The sequence below is a fragment of the Heptranchias perlo genome, chromosome 3 (assembly GCF_035084215.1).
Source record: "Heptranchias perlo isolate sHepPer1 chromosome 3, sHepPer1.hap1, whole genome shotgun sequence".
In the NCBI taxonomy this organism is placed as follows: domain Eukaryota; kingdom Metazoa; phylum Chordata; class Chondrichthyes; order Hexanchiformes; family Hexanchidae; genus Heptranchias; species Heptranchias perlo.
The window spans coordinates 99,509,464-99,526,699 of NC_090327.1; the positions used below are offsets into that span (position 1 = coordinate 99,509,464).

Sequence of the window (17,236 nt, forward strand, 5' to 3'; positions counted from 1 at the left end):
CTGCAGTATCTAGAAAGCTTTAACATTTTACTTGATGCTAAGAAAATGGTTTCCCAATTTAAAAAGTCAGGTTAAATCTGAAATTTTGTCTCTTATTTGTGTTATATAACCACTATGCAAAGTGGATTTGGGTGAGCATCATCATGAGAGTGGCAGTGTAAGTCAGGTTAGTAACCTGACTCTCGCCTTGAAGCCATGCAGGTGTGAGACCACTTCTGGTATGTAGTTTCCCATGCATGGGCTTTGCATTGGTGCACTACAACTGCAGCATGGTGCAAAACCAAGTTTAAAATGTACCCAGTCAGCTTACTGCACTTGCAGGGAACTTGTTTTTCACCCAATTTTTTTTGTATCAATTTTCTTGCTCCTCTGAAGGCATTGACTCCATGCTGGGTCATGGTCCCACAGGCACGGGTTGCTGTCCAATGCCTCTCCCAAGTAGCCACAATTCATGCGTGCACCTTGACAATAGGCTATTTGACAGCATGATGCATCATGTTTTCTCGTAATCCAGCGCCCACACACATGCATTTCCAGCAGAGGTCATCAAGTGGTGACCAGGAGCAGGGAGTGTGATACTGCAGAGATCTTCCCCCTCCTTATCCTGGTGATGCTGAAGCTAATTGCATTCTGCCACCAATATGGCCCAGATCAACTAACTCAGCCTAGACCAGGGAGCAAACCTGGGATTTTAATTGTTTGTATAGCTCAGCTACTCACTAACTGAGCCAGAGCATCTGGGAACTTTTTAAACTTAGTATGGTATCTTGTTAAAGTTATGAGAGAAGCAAAGCTCACATTTATTGCCTAGTAACATTAAAAGTTAGCCACCTGGGAAGCATGCATGTTCCTCTGTTGTTTGGGTCTGTGGGGTGCACATCACACTATACATATACTGGTCTTAGACTGGTATCTGAATTTTAACAACACCCCGATGGAAAAATCTGACAAATACTACCTTATACGTGATTGTGTAATACTTCACTACATTCATTGCATTACTTACATTAAACAAAAACATTGATAACAGTTCTAATACAACAGGTGATTAGTTGTGACATTTGTAGCTAAATACAAACAGTTTCTCTACACTTCTGCTCCATCATGGCAGAGTTCTACAATTATTCATTAATTTTACTGTACAGGAATAAAATTGAACCTCTTAATAGCAAGGTGAAAATGAGATCACACTGCTGACTGTGGGTTTATTTCGTAAATTTGAAAAGGCCCACAGCTGATGGAACAACTGCACAAATGTCTTAAGGTATCTTAAGTAGCAGAATAATAGCAGTAACACATAACCAATGCAATATCTTGTCACTGGTGATCCAAATACTTGGGTTGCGCTTAAAGCAATTTTAGTTATTGACCAACGGGGAGAACATGAGATATAGCTTAAAAGACACACCAATCTTGGACACTGCAGAAAGAAAAGTAAATCCAACAGAAAAGGGAAGAACAGTGTGAAATATAAAGTAGTATACACCATAAACCATGAAAATGGACTGTTAAGAAGCTACAGCAGCAACAGCATTGCATGGTTTGTTTTAGAATGCATAAGTCACTGCATTAGGTTCATAGCATAACAACTTTCCTGAAGGACAAAGGAATTCCAAATCGCTCAACTTAATGGTCCTCTATTTTTTTAAACCATCCTTTCTAAGTGAACCACTTTTACATGCCCCTGAAGACATGGCGAATACTGAACATTTACTGAGACTGTAAGTGTTCACCCATGACCCACCACTCAGTAGCACAGAACATTGCAAATCCAATGTACGCTACTGCCGTGGAATTTAGTACCTATATTTTATCTGCTTAAATAAACTCAGCCCACCAAAAGAATAGGGTGACTTAAGCCCCCTGGTCCAAATAAAGTTTGAAGAAACTTGAACTCCAGCTCTGTCAAACACATCTGGTGGAGTGCTGATGCAATTACATTGTATGCCCAACTATTACCCACTTCACCTTTTAAAAAGGTGAGCTGTTTATTTTCATCCATTCTCTAACATGCTTAGCCATGTATTTCCAATGAGATAATGGGCCTGATTTTAGCAGGCCTGCGGGTTTCCGGCGGGTTGGGTTTCGGGTGCGTGGCCTCTGCGCCCGGTGAAATTAGTGGGTTTCCCGCGCGATCGGAGCAGGCAATCCACTAATTGGAGCTACTTACCTGGTCCTCCGGGGTCCGAGCTGCTGGTCTGCGCGTCGGGCGGGCTGCGCATGCGCAGTACGATCTGTCAGCTAGAGGCTCTCTAGTTAAAGGGGAAGTCCTCCACTGACAGATGCTGCAACCAATGGAACAAATTACAGCATGGAGCAGCCCAGGGGGAAGGCTGCTCCCAGTTTAATGATGCCTCACCCCAGGTATCATCAGATGGGGTGAGGAGGAGGGGGGGGACAGAGATCTTCCACCCGGCGGGCGGGAGGAAGCGGCCTGCCTCTGCCACCAAGAAGGCCTGGCTCGAGGTGGCAGAGGGGGTCACCTGCGCCACCAACATATCGCCCACCTGCATACAGTGCAGGAGGCGCTCCAATGACCGCAGTAGGTCAGCCACAGTGAGAACACGTAGTCTTTCCCCTACACTCTGTCTGCCACAACACTGCCCCCACCCCACATCTCCTTCGGCACCGCCAACACTACTCTGTCACATCACCCCTCATACCCACTCAAACCCCATCCTCATCTTACCTGCACCTACTCACCTCGCCAGTACTCACCCCGCCACTAACACGCAACCCAATCCTCATACAATCTCATGGCTCTATCCCATACTCACCCTCTCGTGCATCTCCCTCACGGCCAGCCTCACTCAACCTGCCACCACCTGTGCTGCAGCCACAGGGCATGCATCACATATGTGCAGTAGGCAGCGTAAGGCAAACGTGTCGTGAGCATGAAGGGGATGCACAAGGGTGTCTGAGGGTTTGCCATGGGTGTTACCTATATTGAATTTCAGAGCAACAAACATCACACATTATATTGGCACCACCACTGCCATGTCTCCGCGAATCCTGTCTGTTGTGTCCAATAATGCCCGCTCCTGGGTATCACTATGAGGACCCACCACTGATGCCACCCATTGTGTTACTGCAGAGTAGGTGCAGGTGTATTTGCAGGGCTCTTCCGCACAGACGACTGAGAGACATCGGCGGTGTACCCGGCTGCACCCTGGAAGGATGCGGAGGAGAAGTTGTGGAGGGCAGTGGTGACTTTGGCAGCGACAGGTAAGCAGATGGTGCTGGGGCCAGCCAGGAGCAGCTCGGCATGAAAGAGGCTGCAGATCTCCACGACTACATGTCGAGTGAATCTGCGCTCTCCGTGTGCACTGCTGCTCGGAGAGGTCCGGGGAGCTGAGCCTCCGTCTGTGGATCCTGTGGCGAGGGTAGTGCCCTCTGCGACGCATCTCTCTCTGCGGTAGCCCTCCCTCCCGCTGTACAGGTGGATGTGTCACAGCACTCTGTTGTGGAGCTCCACGTGTCAGAGGTGGACGGCGTGGATGGCGAGGCTGGTGATGCTGTTCGCCCTCCGAGGGGGTCATGACTGCAGCTACGGCGGCCCCCATCCGCAATATGTACATCTGAGGGGGTCCGCAAGGTAGGCACATGTCTCCGGACCCCGGGGTGACTTTGACCGTCAGGAGGGGGGTGGTGGAGGCCACACTTTGTCCCAAGTGACAGAGTGGCCTCCTGCAATGGGTGAGGGTCTCCACCCCCCACCTGTCAAATGGACCTTTGCAGCTGCCACAGGCTGACGGCTGCAACACGTCCAGTTCAACTAGGACTGTTTCCCCCAGTGTGTGAAACAGTCCCATGTTTCCCCAAAATCACACACAGTCCCTTAATCAGGTCATTTAATGACCTGAACAAGCAAAATAAATAACCTCAAGTGGCATCCCGCTGGCTTTAATTGCCTGCGGGATTCCCACCAGCGGGGGCCACGAACGCACCCCCGCACGTCATCGGGGAACCCGGAAGTGGGCGGGATCGTGGCGCGATCCGGTCACGTGACTGGATATTGGGATTTTCAGGGACCCCCCGCTGGAAACCCACAGGAAACCCAACGGTAAAATCGAGCCCAATGAATCAAATCTTAAATCTGTTGGAAAACCCTCATCACAAACTGGTTAAAATTCATGTACGGAGGGGTTTTTTTTTAAAAGAGGAGGGGAAAGAGAGGGCAAATAGCAAGATTGTTTAGCTGGTAGGGTGCATTCATCCTTAAAATATAATGCCACGTGATCTCTTCCAATACAACACAATATGTTTTATCACACGATGCCACATGCAAAAATTTTAAACCATCAACATGAATAAAACCACTGAACTGTATACACTCATGACTCACAACAGAACACAGAGGCTTACTGGGAAAGATACAAGTTGCAAGAGATGTTTCCATTTGAACAATTAAGACAATCCTACCAAGCAGGCAATTTATCTTCCTTCTTTATTTCCACATGCTCAACATAACATAAGGAAAGACATCAAGGAACTGTTCCTAACTTGGATGAAACTCTTTCTGCAAGGTACAGACAATAATGGTTGATCGACGTGAGCCAAGTAGCAAACTTCCAGACATCAAAAAAGACCTTCTTTAGATTGGCACAAGATGCAGCAGTGGATCTGGTGGAATGATTCCTGCCTAGATGATGCAACAGTTCAAAATGCTTTCAACATCCATTTTTTCCATCTTTATTTGGAAATAGCAGATGTTCCCAAGACACAAATTGTCAGGTCTTATGGACAGATTTAGTTCCACAAATGAAGACCAGGACTATTTAGCATTCATCTGATGTAAGTTCCAGGTAAGGCTAATAAAAAGGTACACAGAAAGAGGGGGTAGTAATTTCATTTAAAGTAAATCTGCTTGGGTCTGTGGGGTGCCAAGCAGTACCAAGAATCCAGTTCTTCACATAAGGATCTTCAAATTACAGTAAAATGAAGGGTGATAAATTTAGCACAAGTTTAATCTTTCACAAAGCAAAGGAGAAGAAATTCCTGAGAAAAAAACAAAAGAAAGCAACAAGCAGCAGAGTACACCCTGACAGAGATAAAAATAACTGTGAATATTGGAAATTTGACATAAAAACAAAACTGTTGGAAATGAAATGCAGGTGATATATTTCATCAGAATGATTTTGCTGGATTTTGAGGTGTCTGTGCACTGAGCTTGAAGATTATTACATTTCAAAAGCAATTCAAAGTGTCTGTTAAGCACATTGGGACATCCTGAAGACGTGAAAGGCACTAAATAAATGCAAGCTTTCTTCCTTTGGTGTCCAGTATCCTATTTCCAACAATTGAGGCAATCACACTGAATCCTTGGTATATCTAAAAAGGCTTCACAAATGGAAAAAAGTTACTTAACGAAAGGCAACAAAGACAGATGTTCATGCGTGTCTTCGGTTCAAAGAGATTTATTCAAAACAACTTTTGATACTGACCAATGGATGCATGTTTGAGGTTGACTTAAGTAGAATTGAGTAACCTGCAATCCAAGAGGGTATCAGCAGAAATGCCACAGAATTTTATTTTAGCCTTAAACAACTTAAATTTGGTAAAGTCAAAAACATGAATAACATTTGCCTTCTACACGTCCAGGGACTGAAGGACTGGTTACACAGTTGTTAATAGCAATTAACCTTATATCTGGTGTGGGAGGCAACAAATCAAGCTCTGCTGCCAACAAAAGAAATGCAAACCTGTTCCAGAAATACCGTTAAGAAAGCAGGATGAGAAGAACCATCCAAATTCCCAATGCTTCAATTTCTAAAAAGGGAAGTGTTCCAGGTGATTTCCCTTCACTCTTAAAAATGGGAATGAATAGTGAGTTACACTGTGCAGCTACTTCTGGTTTAATGGGCCCTCAGAGGAAGTCACGTCCGGTTTATGGGACCTCAGATGATATCATGTCCGGGCCAGGGGCTCTGATGATGTCACTGTCTCCTGCAAAGTTCTAATTTGCAGGAGCTCAGTGCCTTGCTGCTGCTTTTTAGGATTCCTGCTTTTCTTTGCAAGGATCCATCACAAACACCAAAAATAGCTGCTTTTGATTCGTTTGCTTGCAATTCATAGTTGTACAATTGATCGTCTGATTAACCAGTTCAGTTGTATAATTGTAGTGGTACTAATCTTAGTCGTGGCAGGCATGACTGCATTAATCATAGTGACTCATTGGTTCCTAGTCATTACACGAGACTGGTCCTGTGCTTCATGTGGCCACACATTTTTCCCAGCTGCCCTGTGCTCACTGACTTACATTAGCTCAGGATCTGCCATGCCTCGATTTTAAAATTCTCAACCTGGTTTTCAAATCCCTCCTGTGGCCTTGCCCCTCCCTATCTCTCTGACCTCCTCAAGCACCACAACCCTCCGAGATCTCTGCACTCCTCCAATTCTGGCCTCTTGTGCAATGCTAATTTTAATCACTCCACCATTGGCGGCCGTGCCTTCAGCTGCCTAGACCCTAAGCTTTGGAATTCCCTCCCTAAACCTCTCCGTCTTTCAACCTCTCTCTCCTCCTTTAAGACGCTCCTTAAAGACTACCTCTTTGACCAAGGTTTTTGTCACCTGTCCTAATATTATTGTGGCTCGGTGTCAAATTTTGTCTGATAACACTCCTGTGAAGCGCTTTGGAACGTTTTACTACGTTAAAGGCGCTATAAAAATGCAAGTAGTTATTGTTGTTCAGGCATCAAGGCACAGGGCTCCTGGAAGGTTGAACTTCGGGGTTGAGAAAGTCATCAGCGGACCTGACCGTTCACGTATGAGCAGGGGAGTGGTGTTACCAAAGGTTCCAAAAACTGGAAGTGGCTGCATAGTGTTGCTAATCACCCCACATAAAAAACCCATCACCTTTTCCCTTTAAAGTGTCGCTCTGAAAATGAGGATGGGGTTGAAATTGGTCTTTGGCGGTAATGCAAAACGTGTTGGTGAATCGACAGCCCATGTTATGATGATTTTAGTGGAAAAGAAAATCATGCGAGGTGTAAAATGGGATGTCCATTTGCGATCCTTCATTTTGCATTACTGCCAAAAACTAATTTCACTCTGCAGGGTCCCCCTGCATATTGCTGAGCACTTCTGGGACTGCCCAGGCGGAAAGCACACCTGTCCTTACCGTTCCTGAAAGTGTCAGCCAATGGCTCCCCTCTCTTCTACTTTACTCACTGCGACTCTTGCATGCCTGTCCTCTCTACCTGCACAGGTCAGATCACAGCGCGTACTCGCAGTCGTCTGTTATCAATGAGCAGAATAAACAAGGTTTGAGCTGAGTGTGGATCACTGTGCCTTGTTTTAAATCGGGAGTGTCATCACAGTGCATTGTCTTAAATCAGGAATGTACAGAGCTTCAATGCAATACAGCCTGACTGCCACTGACTGGATTAAATTACACATTCCGAGCCGAGTGCTGGATGAGTGGTGTCCAATTACAGCTCCCACTTCCCTGCGTTGTCAGTACAGTTCTTTATTAGGCAAAACGTCATGGTCAGCAAACGCAGCCTTTAAAAAAGGTAGTCATTTCCTATCCATTAGTGGAAATGTAATGAATGTGAAAGAGTGGATATCTACTCTTAAATTTCAACTTGAAATATGCAGGATTTTCTCAACCCATAGAAAGATGTGTCGAAGGGAAATTTTATTTGTGTTTTTCAATTCTACCAAATTTGAGTTGTTTTAAGCTAAAAACAAAATCTGCACAATTCCTGCTGATGCCATCTTGGATGTGACAGGCTGCAAAATAATTATTGCTTCTACCTAGTTCTTTGATTGAATGCAGGAAAGCCAAATCAAGAGGGTGGGCCAACACCAAGGGTACCTGCACTCTTGGTATTGGAGCTGCTTCATAGAGTCATAGAAAGTTACGGCACAGATGGAGGCCATTCAGCCCATCATGTCCGTGCTGGCCAAAAAAGAGCTATCCAGCTTTATCCCACTTTCCAGCACTTGATCTGTCGCCCTGTAGATTACAGCACTTCAGGTGCACATCCAAGTACTTTTTAAATGAATTGAGGGTTTCTGCCTCTACCACCCTTTCAGGCAGTGAGTTCCAGTCCCCTACCATCCTCTGATTGAAAAAGTTTCTCCTCAGCTCCCGCCTAATCTTTCTACCAATTACTTTAAATCTATGCTCCCTGGTCACTGACCCCTCTGCAAAGGGAAATAGGTCCTCCCTATCCACTGTATCTAGTCCCGTCATAATTTTATATACCTCAATTAAATCTCCCCTCAGCCTACTTTGTTCCAAAGAAAACAGCACCAGCCTATCCAATCTTTTCTCATAGCTAAAATTCTCCAGCTCAGGCAACATTCTTGTAAATCTCTTCTCTACCCTCTCTAGTGCAATCACATCTTTCCTGTAATATGGTGATCAGAACTGTAAACAGTATTCAAGCTGTGGCCTAACCAATGTTTTATTCAGTACTAGCACAACCTCCCTGCTTTTATATTCCATGCCTCGGCTAATAAAAAAAAAACTATCCCGTATGTCTTTTTAAACCACCTTATCTACCTGTCCTGCTACCTTCAGGGATCTATGGACATGTACTATAAGGTCCCTTTGTTCCTCTACACCTCTCCTCCCACTTATTGTGTGCTCTCTTGCTTTGTTTGCCCTCCCCAAATGCATTACCTCACACTTCTCTGGACTGAATTCCAAATGCCACTTTTCTGCCCACCTGACCAGACCATTGATATCTTCCTTCAGTCTACAGCTTTCCTCCTCACTATCAACCACACAGCCAATTTTTGTATTATCTGCAAACTTCTTGATCAAGCCCTCCACATTCACATCTAAATCATTTATATCACAAAAAGCAAGGGACCTAGTACTGAGCCTTGCGGGACCTTTTTTTTTATTTGTTCATTGGGTGTTGGCGTCGCTGGCCAGGCCAGCAATTATTGCCCATCCCTAATTGCCCTCGAGAAGGTGGTGGTGAGCCGCCTTCTTGAACCACTGTGGTCCATGTGGTGAAGGTTCTCCCACAATGCTGTCAGGTAGGGAGTTCCAGGATTTTGACCCAGCGACTATGAAGAAACGACGATATATTTCCAAGTCACACACCATCCCGACTTGGAAATATATCACCGTTCCTTCATCGTCGCTGGGTCAAAATCCTGGAACTCCCTTCCTAACAGCACTGTGGGAGAACCTTCACCACACGGACTGCAGCGGTTCAAGAAGGCGGCTCACCACCACCTTCTCAAGGGCAGTTAGGGATGGGAAATAAATGCCAGCCTCGCCAGCGACGCCCACATCCCATGAACGAATAAAAAAAAAGTCGGGATGGTGTGTGACTTGGAGGGGAACGTGCAGGTGGTGTTGTTCCCATGTGCCTACTGCCCTTGTCCTTCTAGGTGGTAGAGGTCGTGGGTCTGGGAAGTGCTGTCGAAGAAGCCTTGGCGAGTTGCTGCAGTGCATCCTGTGGATGGTACACACTACAGCCACAGTGCGCCGGTGGTGAATGGAGTGAATGTTTCGGGTGATGGATGGTATGCCAATCAAGCGGGCTGCTTTGTCTTGTACAAGCCCACTGGAAACAGCCTTCCAGTCACAAAAACACCCGTCAATCATTACCCTTTGTTTCCTGCCACTGAGCCAATTTTGGATCCAACCAGCTACTTTCCCTTTGATCTCATGGGCTTGTACTTTTTTGACCAGTCTGCCATGTGGGACCTTGTCAAAAGCCTTGCTAAAATCCATGTAGACTACATCAAACACGTTACCCACATTGACCCTCCTTGTTACCTGCTCGAAATATTCAATCAAGTTAGTAAGACATGACCTTCCCTTAACAAATCCATGCTGACTGTCCGTGATTAACCTGTGCCTTTCTAAATGACGATTTATGCTGCCCCTCAGAATCGATTCCAATAATTTGCCCACCACCGAGGTTAGACTGACTGGCCTATAATTACTTGGTCTATCTCTCACTTTTTAAATAACGGTACAACGTTAGCAGTCCTCCAATCATCCGGCACCATGCCTGTAGCCAGGGTGAATTGGAAAATGATGGTCAGAGCCTCCTCTATTTCCTTCCTTGCTTCTCTTAGCAGCCTGAGATACATTTCATCCAGGCCTGCCGATTTATCTACTTACAAAGATGCTTGTTCCAGAAGTTCTGAAAGGGCTGCTGGTAGAGGCCTTGCCTGGGCCACCAGACAAGGCTACCTGTAGCCCAGTGCATAGGCCTGTCCCTCAGTAGCAGCCCACAGTTAGAACTGAGGCTTGGTTGACAGCATTTATAACTCCATACTGCAGTAACTCAACTTGACTAAAAAGCAACTCTTAGCAGTTTGTTCTGGGAGAATAGCCATACATAACTAATCATGCTGGTCAATCACAATACTGCAAGAAGTAGTCCACAGTCCTTGGTTCAGGGCATCCACTGCAATATTCAGCCCTTCGTCCACTGCAAAGGAGATTCTCCACCAAAAGGAGGGAGATTCCCTTGTCTGGGCAATCCTGAGAATAGAAGACCTGTAATTTTGTTTGGTGAGAGAAACCTTTCCAGTGACTATATGGTGGGCTATCCTCATTTGTACAGCATCCTCTGGAATATCTCTACAACTCTTTGTTTTTAATTGTCAAGACATCAGATTTCTTCATGGTACTTCCATTGCACTTAGTACACCATGTTCAATTCGTTATTGGTACAGGTACTCTGATATCAGGAAGTTCATTTTCACAGAGAGTGATCAGTACTTGAAATGGACTTCAAGGTAGAGTGGTGGAGGTGAAAACCCTGGAATCATTTATGGAACAATTAGATGTAGCAATGGGGGGAGTGGGTGGATGAAATAGGATTAGCCAAAGCTGTAAGTATCATGTAATGAAAGTCGATGGACCAGATGCAAGCAGTTCATCATTTCAAATTGTTGTTCAGCTGCATCTTGCCATACCTCCCTTGTGGTGATCCAAGGATGCCAGGTCAAATATCAACTTGAATGCCGCTGACAACTGAAGAACTCAACATGACATTCAGGCTTACAAAGGAGCTAATGTCTTAGCAGAAAAGTTCAGTTTGGCTGTCTCAAGTTGCATCTCAACATTACTTGCAAGTTTCCAAACTTGTAACTTTCAGAAATAAGGAGGGGCCTGGACTCACCAAGTGTTAGTTCCATCGGAAAAAAAGTCAAAATGCAGGACACTATAAAAGTCCAAAGAATGGGCAGGAGTTCCAACAACCAGCTCCATATCAGAGAAGGGTGATCAATACTTCAACTGAGATAACATTGGAATCTCTGGAATCTGGATCAGTCTCCAGGACTGTGGAAGGCAGTGCCAGAATTGTGCTCAAGCTCAATGGAGCAAAGAGGAATAAATGTTATACCAATTAAATGTTACTGATCCTGAGGTCTCCTCCATTTAATCAGCCCTAGCACATTTAGAAGGAGCTGAGAAACATCCCTATTTTTGCATTCCGAAATTTTCACCTGGACACCAGCTAAGAATGCTAAAGGCAACTACATGCAAAATATAAAAGAGCTGAAAAAGCAGCAGCATTAGTCCGTAGAATTCTGCAGTTACTGTGGCAGCATGGAACTACTTATCAGCTGCCACCAAACTGGAGCAGTATGCAGTACCAGCCAGTGCTACGTCTAAAATACACTGCAGCAATACTTTGGAGGGCACAATTCCTCAATTGTTACAACCAAACTTAGCTGACACCTAGGCCTGAACTTGTGGTAAGCTGTTTCAAGCTACATCGTCCCACTTCTGTTGCTTATCGCAATAAATGAGGCAATGTTAAAGCCGCAGAAACAATTATAATGCCCATCTGAGCTGTTAAATTTGAGAGTGAATTTCGTGCAGTGTTTGATTCCAGTTGATCTTTTATCAGCTGCTTATCACTGAGTTTTTTTTAAATTCTCTGGACAAGAAATAATTCATCACATAATTTTACATGAGAATTTTTCCAACCAAGTAAAACTGGGAGAAGCTCTCCATTGATGAATTGAAAAAGAATTGCACAGCAGCTGCTGGAGGCCTTGCCTGAACATGGTTTGCCTATAGTCCAGTGCATAGATGGTCCGTTGGTAATCGCTCTTTATATAGTGCAGAAAGGAAATATCACACAGATGTTGCCCCAATGTCACAAACATCAGAAACATCTTCAAAAGTACAATACTGTCATGATTTTCCTCGTTGAGAACCTCGGCTGATGTTCTGGAGGATGCTGGACTAAGAATTTTTTTCTTAGAAAATTAATACTAAGGTCATAGTCCTACAATAATCAGAAGTTGTTAAACCCTCAAGCTGTTATTAAAATGGCCAAGTTAAGTACCTCTGAGAAAATTAAGTCTTGCTTTGCATTCACTCTAATGAGGGAAATTACGGCTGATTGAACTGAAATATTACATCTAAGTTACTGAGGACCTCTGCCTGCTGAATGATAAATTTAAAGCTCAAATACTCCAGGCTTGAAGTGAGGAGTACCAGTACTTTCAATGGAAAATATTCACCATTGAATTTAATGACACAATTGTAAATTTTACCACTTGTTTAATGCAAGACACTTTCTTTTGCCGAAACACTGTGGGTCTTGAAACTGGCCAGGAATGTACTTATATAACTTACTTCAACACTTCTCATTTGTCTATGCCATCAATTTAAAAAAAAATGTTTATTTGTAAGCACCTTTCTGATTTCAAAGGAATCAACAAAAATGGTTCAAAAGTATTTTGGCATCATTGACGTTATTCCTTAACTGTATGACGGTATTGAATATATTGAACAAATTCTGATTGTGAATTAATTTCTTAATTAGGTAGCTCCTACTAATGAATAAATGACATCTCTACCCTGCAACAAGGCAGTGAAATAATCAATTATTGTTGAATAAATGAGTCATGTTACTTTTGCTGTACTGATTTTATAAAGTTTGAAATTTAACACATTGTAGCAAACACAAACCACCTGTAAGTACAGTATTCAAATAAACTAGGTTAAATGTACGATTGGGTGGATCCAATCTAAAATGCTGGATGTCTGAAGTTCTAAAGAACCTGGTTAAAAGGTAAGACTTATAATTTATCTCAATAGATATGGTGATGCACACAAAGACCAAACATGCTTTGGGAAGGAGGGACAGAGATTGACCCTTTTTAGACCTCAAGCTTCTTGTGCAATTTTATATATTCCAAGCACATATTAATATCCAGCCAAATAGGAAGTGCTCTATTGCTGTGCCAAGCATCATAATACAGAGACAATGTAGGTAAAGCACTTGACAAGCAATGTCAGTTCATTAGTAGATCACAGTGCACACTATTTTAGAATAAAATTAACAACTGCTTCTCAATTATGCAGCACTATTCAAGCTTCTCGAATGACAAAAATTGTGATCAACAGAGCGCAAAAGGTTAATTTCTGTCATGCAAAGGTTAGGCTTCCAACAAATACTGAACACACTTACTCTCTATTGAGAGTTCCAACACAGGGGTTTGCATGCAAAAAAAAGATAAACAGACTAATTAGTTGCCATCAATAAGAATACCTATGGGGAAGAAAGCATATTTAACATTTTTCTTACCACATCAAGATATGCAAGTTTGATGCAGGGCCTATTCAATTTATATTGTACTGCGCTCATACAAAAGCTTCCTTTTTGCTTGTGTTGCAATCCATTAATGGCCTCACCCCTCTCCACCTCTAACCTCCTCCAGTGCTGCAACCTCTCCCAAAAAAATTCCATTTCCTCTGATCCCTACCTCTCATGTATTCCCTCATCTCTTTGCCCCGCCATTGGTGACCATGTCTTCAGCCACCTAAACCTCCACACTGGAATCCTCGACCTAACAACCTCCCTCTCCTCCTCAAAACTCATCTCTTTGATCAAGCTTTTGGTCACTCATCCTAATATATCCTTCTTTGGATTGGCACCCTTTTTTTTCCTTACGTGTGAAGCGTCTTGTAACATTTTCCTACTTTAAAAGTGCTATATTATTGCAAGTTGTTGTATTTTCTCTCTTTCCTTGTACCACCGTCACCTCACTTCAGTAAATCTAACCCAACAATTCAAAGTCTAAATCTATACTTAAAACAAGTTAACAAAAACTTGAATGGTGCAGCACATTACAGCAACAGCATGCTGTGATGCATGCATCTATATAAGCTCCCAATTTTAGCCAAGATACTGTTCGGCAGGCCCAAGTAGTGGCAGAACAATTACTCTCAGCAGTTATAAACAATTTTACAACACCAAGTTATAGTCCAACAAATTTATTTTAAATTTCACAAGCTTTCGGAGGCGTCCTCCTTCCTCAGGTGAATGTTTTGGAAATGAAACGTCACGCTACACGTAACCCCACCAGCGAACAAACGTTATCTGTTTTTAATATAACGGGTCATTTGCTGTCCTCCTTCCGGACGTCCGGAAGGAGGACAGCAAATGACCCGTTATATTAAAAACAGATAACGTTTGTTCGCTGGTGGGGTTACGTGCAGCGTGACGTTTCATTTCCACAACATTCACCTGAGGAAGGAGGAAGCCTCCGAAAGCTTGTGAAATTTAAAATAAATTTGTTGGACTATAACTTGATGTTGTAAAATTGTTTACAATTGTCAACCTCAGTCCATCACCGGCATCTCCACATCTCAGCAGTTAGTTGCTGAGCTGTTTTGGAGGACTTTGGCCTTGATCACACCACTGGATTAAACACCAAGTGGAGGCAAGGATTCTCTTCCCGGTCCCTTTTTTTCCCCAAAGAAAATGGGGAAAGAGAACCAACAGTGGAACTTGCCCACTCATTCATGTTTCTTGTTGCCCAACTGCATAGCTGCATTGATGGACGTTATGGGGACAGCTACATCCTGAACAGTCCGAGATGAAGTGGACCCGTGTTGTGGGAGCAGCATATGATACTATCAAGTTGGATTTTAAAAAAACTAGAGTTTGTTCAATCAAATGCTATTGTGTTAAACTGTTGTGTTCCACTGTTGACGTACAGTAAAACAAGTAAACAGTGAGTTACTGCTTCACTTTGTAATTATTATGATAACTTTTTAAGCTTATCCATATTTAGAATGTCTTGCCTTTCTCCTCAAAGTCCTCCTGTGGTTTAAAACCTACATTTTCCCCACATTACAATATTGACACTGCCTAGTAGTTAGCATCACTCGCAATTAGATCAACGTTCAAATTGCTCATTTGACATTGGCTGGGTTTACCCCATGAAGGAAAGTTGCAATAGTTTCAACCACAGTCTGAAAAAGAACAGAGAGGAAATACTGTCTCTTTGTACCTTTACAAATCAGATATAGCTCCTGGCAAATTACCAAGAAGCTACATTGACAGTCCATGGGGTGTGCTATGCAAGAGATTACCAGATTTTGCAACAAACTACCACCATGCTAACCTAATTTTCATTCTTATTTTGACTTACTTGCTGTTAAGCATTACAGTGATGAGATATGCTACAGGTATTATAATTTTCACAGCTGTATTAATAATGTCACATGGTAAGATAGAATTCTGAGTGAAGCACAAGGGACACTGTCAGTAAGATATCAGGGAATACATGTTGTCATCCACACGGTCTTCCCTTTCCATTAGGTATGGTGGTGCATACATAAACATTAATAATGAAACTAGGGGCATAGTTTTGGGCAACATTTTTGCAATTAGAGGATACTTCTATTCAAAGAAAGAACATATTATCCAACTTGCTTCTTCATTCCAGTATGCTCCATATACTGCACGAGTCTGGCTCAATAATACCTCAAGGGAAAGACGGACTTTCAGTCTAAAACATCTGCACCTCCCATTGAACTGAGATGAAGTAGCAATGATGCTTAATAAAGCTATGGGGTTTTGCCAAGCAGCAAGCCATCATATGTGAAAACTTACCATTTCAACAATAGCCCATCTGATTGTTGCAGTGATTGACTAGCTAAATGCACCAGCGTGGTATGTTACGAAGCCATATATCCCAGGAAGCTTACAAGTTCATTCCCTTATCTGGGGCAAGTTAGTTAATTTCAGCCAGAATAGCAAAGGGGCACTTTAATTTTCCCTAAGGGTCAGAAAACAAAAATATCAGGATTTCCCACCCAATCATTATCCAGTGAACCCTATCAGAAAACACATGTGAATGTTGGATAAAACGCCAGATGGTATAAGCTAGCAAAGCTCACTTCTCCAACAGCTACTTGTGAGGTACTGGAAGTTTCCTGGAATCCAGAGGACTGTGGCCAGCATGAATCACACTCTTTAAGAAAGGAAAAGAACAGAAAGTTGAGGAGGGATGTGTGTGAAGAGAGAGAAATAGCCAACAAGTTACTACTGTTCCATTGGACCTCTCCTTAACATTGCCCAGAGGTTTTCCATCCCACATGCGAGAACAATGGAGAGTACAGCCGCTTTGCCAGAGTCAGTCTATCCTCACTGAGAACAGGAAATAGCTTGGAGACCATAGTGGAAGATATTTCTTTGCAAAAATGTCATGGTCTTGCATCTGATACCTCAGAAAGATGCCATTATTGTCACACAATAAGCATAAAATATTGATCTATTAATCAGGAGGCAACTCTCAAGCTGTATGAAGCTGGGTGCTAATAATGTCCTTCCCTACTTCAGATCCAGTTGAAATTTCTCACAACTAGAAAGTCAAGACTTTGCAAACTCCTTACCAAGCAGCTTAAACAAGGTGTTCGGATGAGGCATGTATGCACTGCTCTTCGTGTATATGGGGAAGAAGAAACTGGAAACCAAACAACCAGTGACGAATTTGGATGTGGTAAGGCTGTGGGGGGTCTTAAAAGTGAGGATAAGGATCTTGGGAGCCAATTTTCCAAGGCAGAGGAAACAACTGGAATAAGCTGGGATGCACGTGATACAACTGCAATTTAGGGCGGTAAGACTGAAGAAAGCTTTTAGGAAATCGGTCCTCAAGGTGGTGAAAGCATGGATGAGGGTTTCAGCAAGGAAAGGGGTGACGTAGTAACAATGAAAACAAAGTTCTGAAGATGGGATATAAAGTTTCGCTCATGGTCAAATGGAAAGGTGAGGCTGCCCACTGCCAGGCATAGCCATAAGGCAACCAAGGAGCTTGTTGGAATCTGAATCACAGGTAACTAAGTTATTAAGACCCAATTTTACTGATATTGAGCAGTAGGAAATTATAATTCATCTAGGACTTAATGTCAAACAAGTAGTCGGACGGTATAGCAACAGTACAAACACCAATGGTGGCAGACAGAGTGTTGTTTGTCATCGATATACATGCAATGATT

The 17,236-nt window shown here is 43.3% G+C and overlaps 1 protein-coding gene across 8 annotated transcripts in view; it reads right to left on the reverse strand.

Annotated features, from left to right (window-relative positions):
• Positions 1 to 17,236, reverse strand: part of clasp2 (cytoplasmic linker associated protein 2) — a 451,600-nt gene that overhangs the window by 102,536 nt on the left and 331,828 nt on the right. The gene's annotated exons all lie outside the window — the stretch shown is intronic.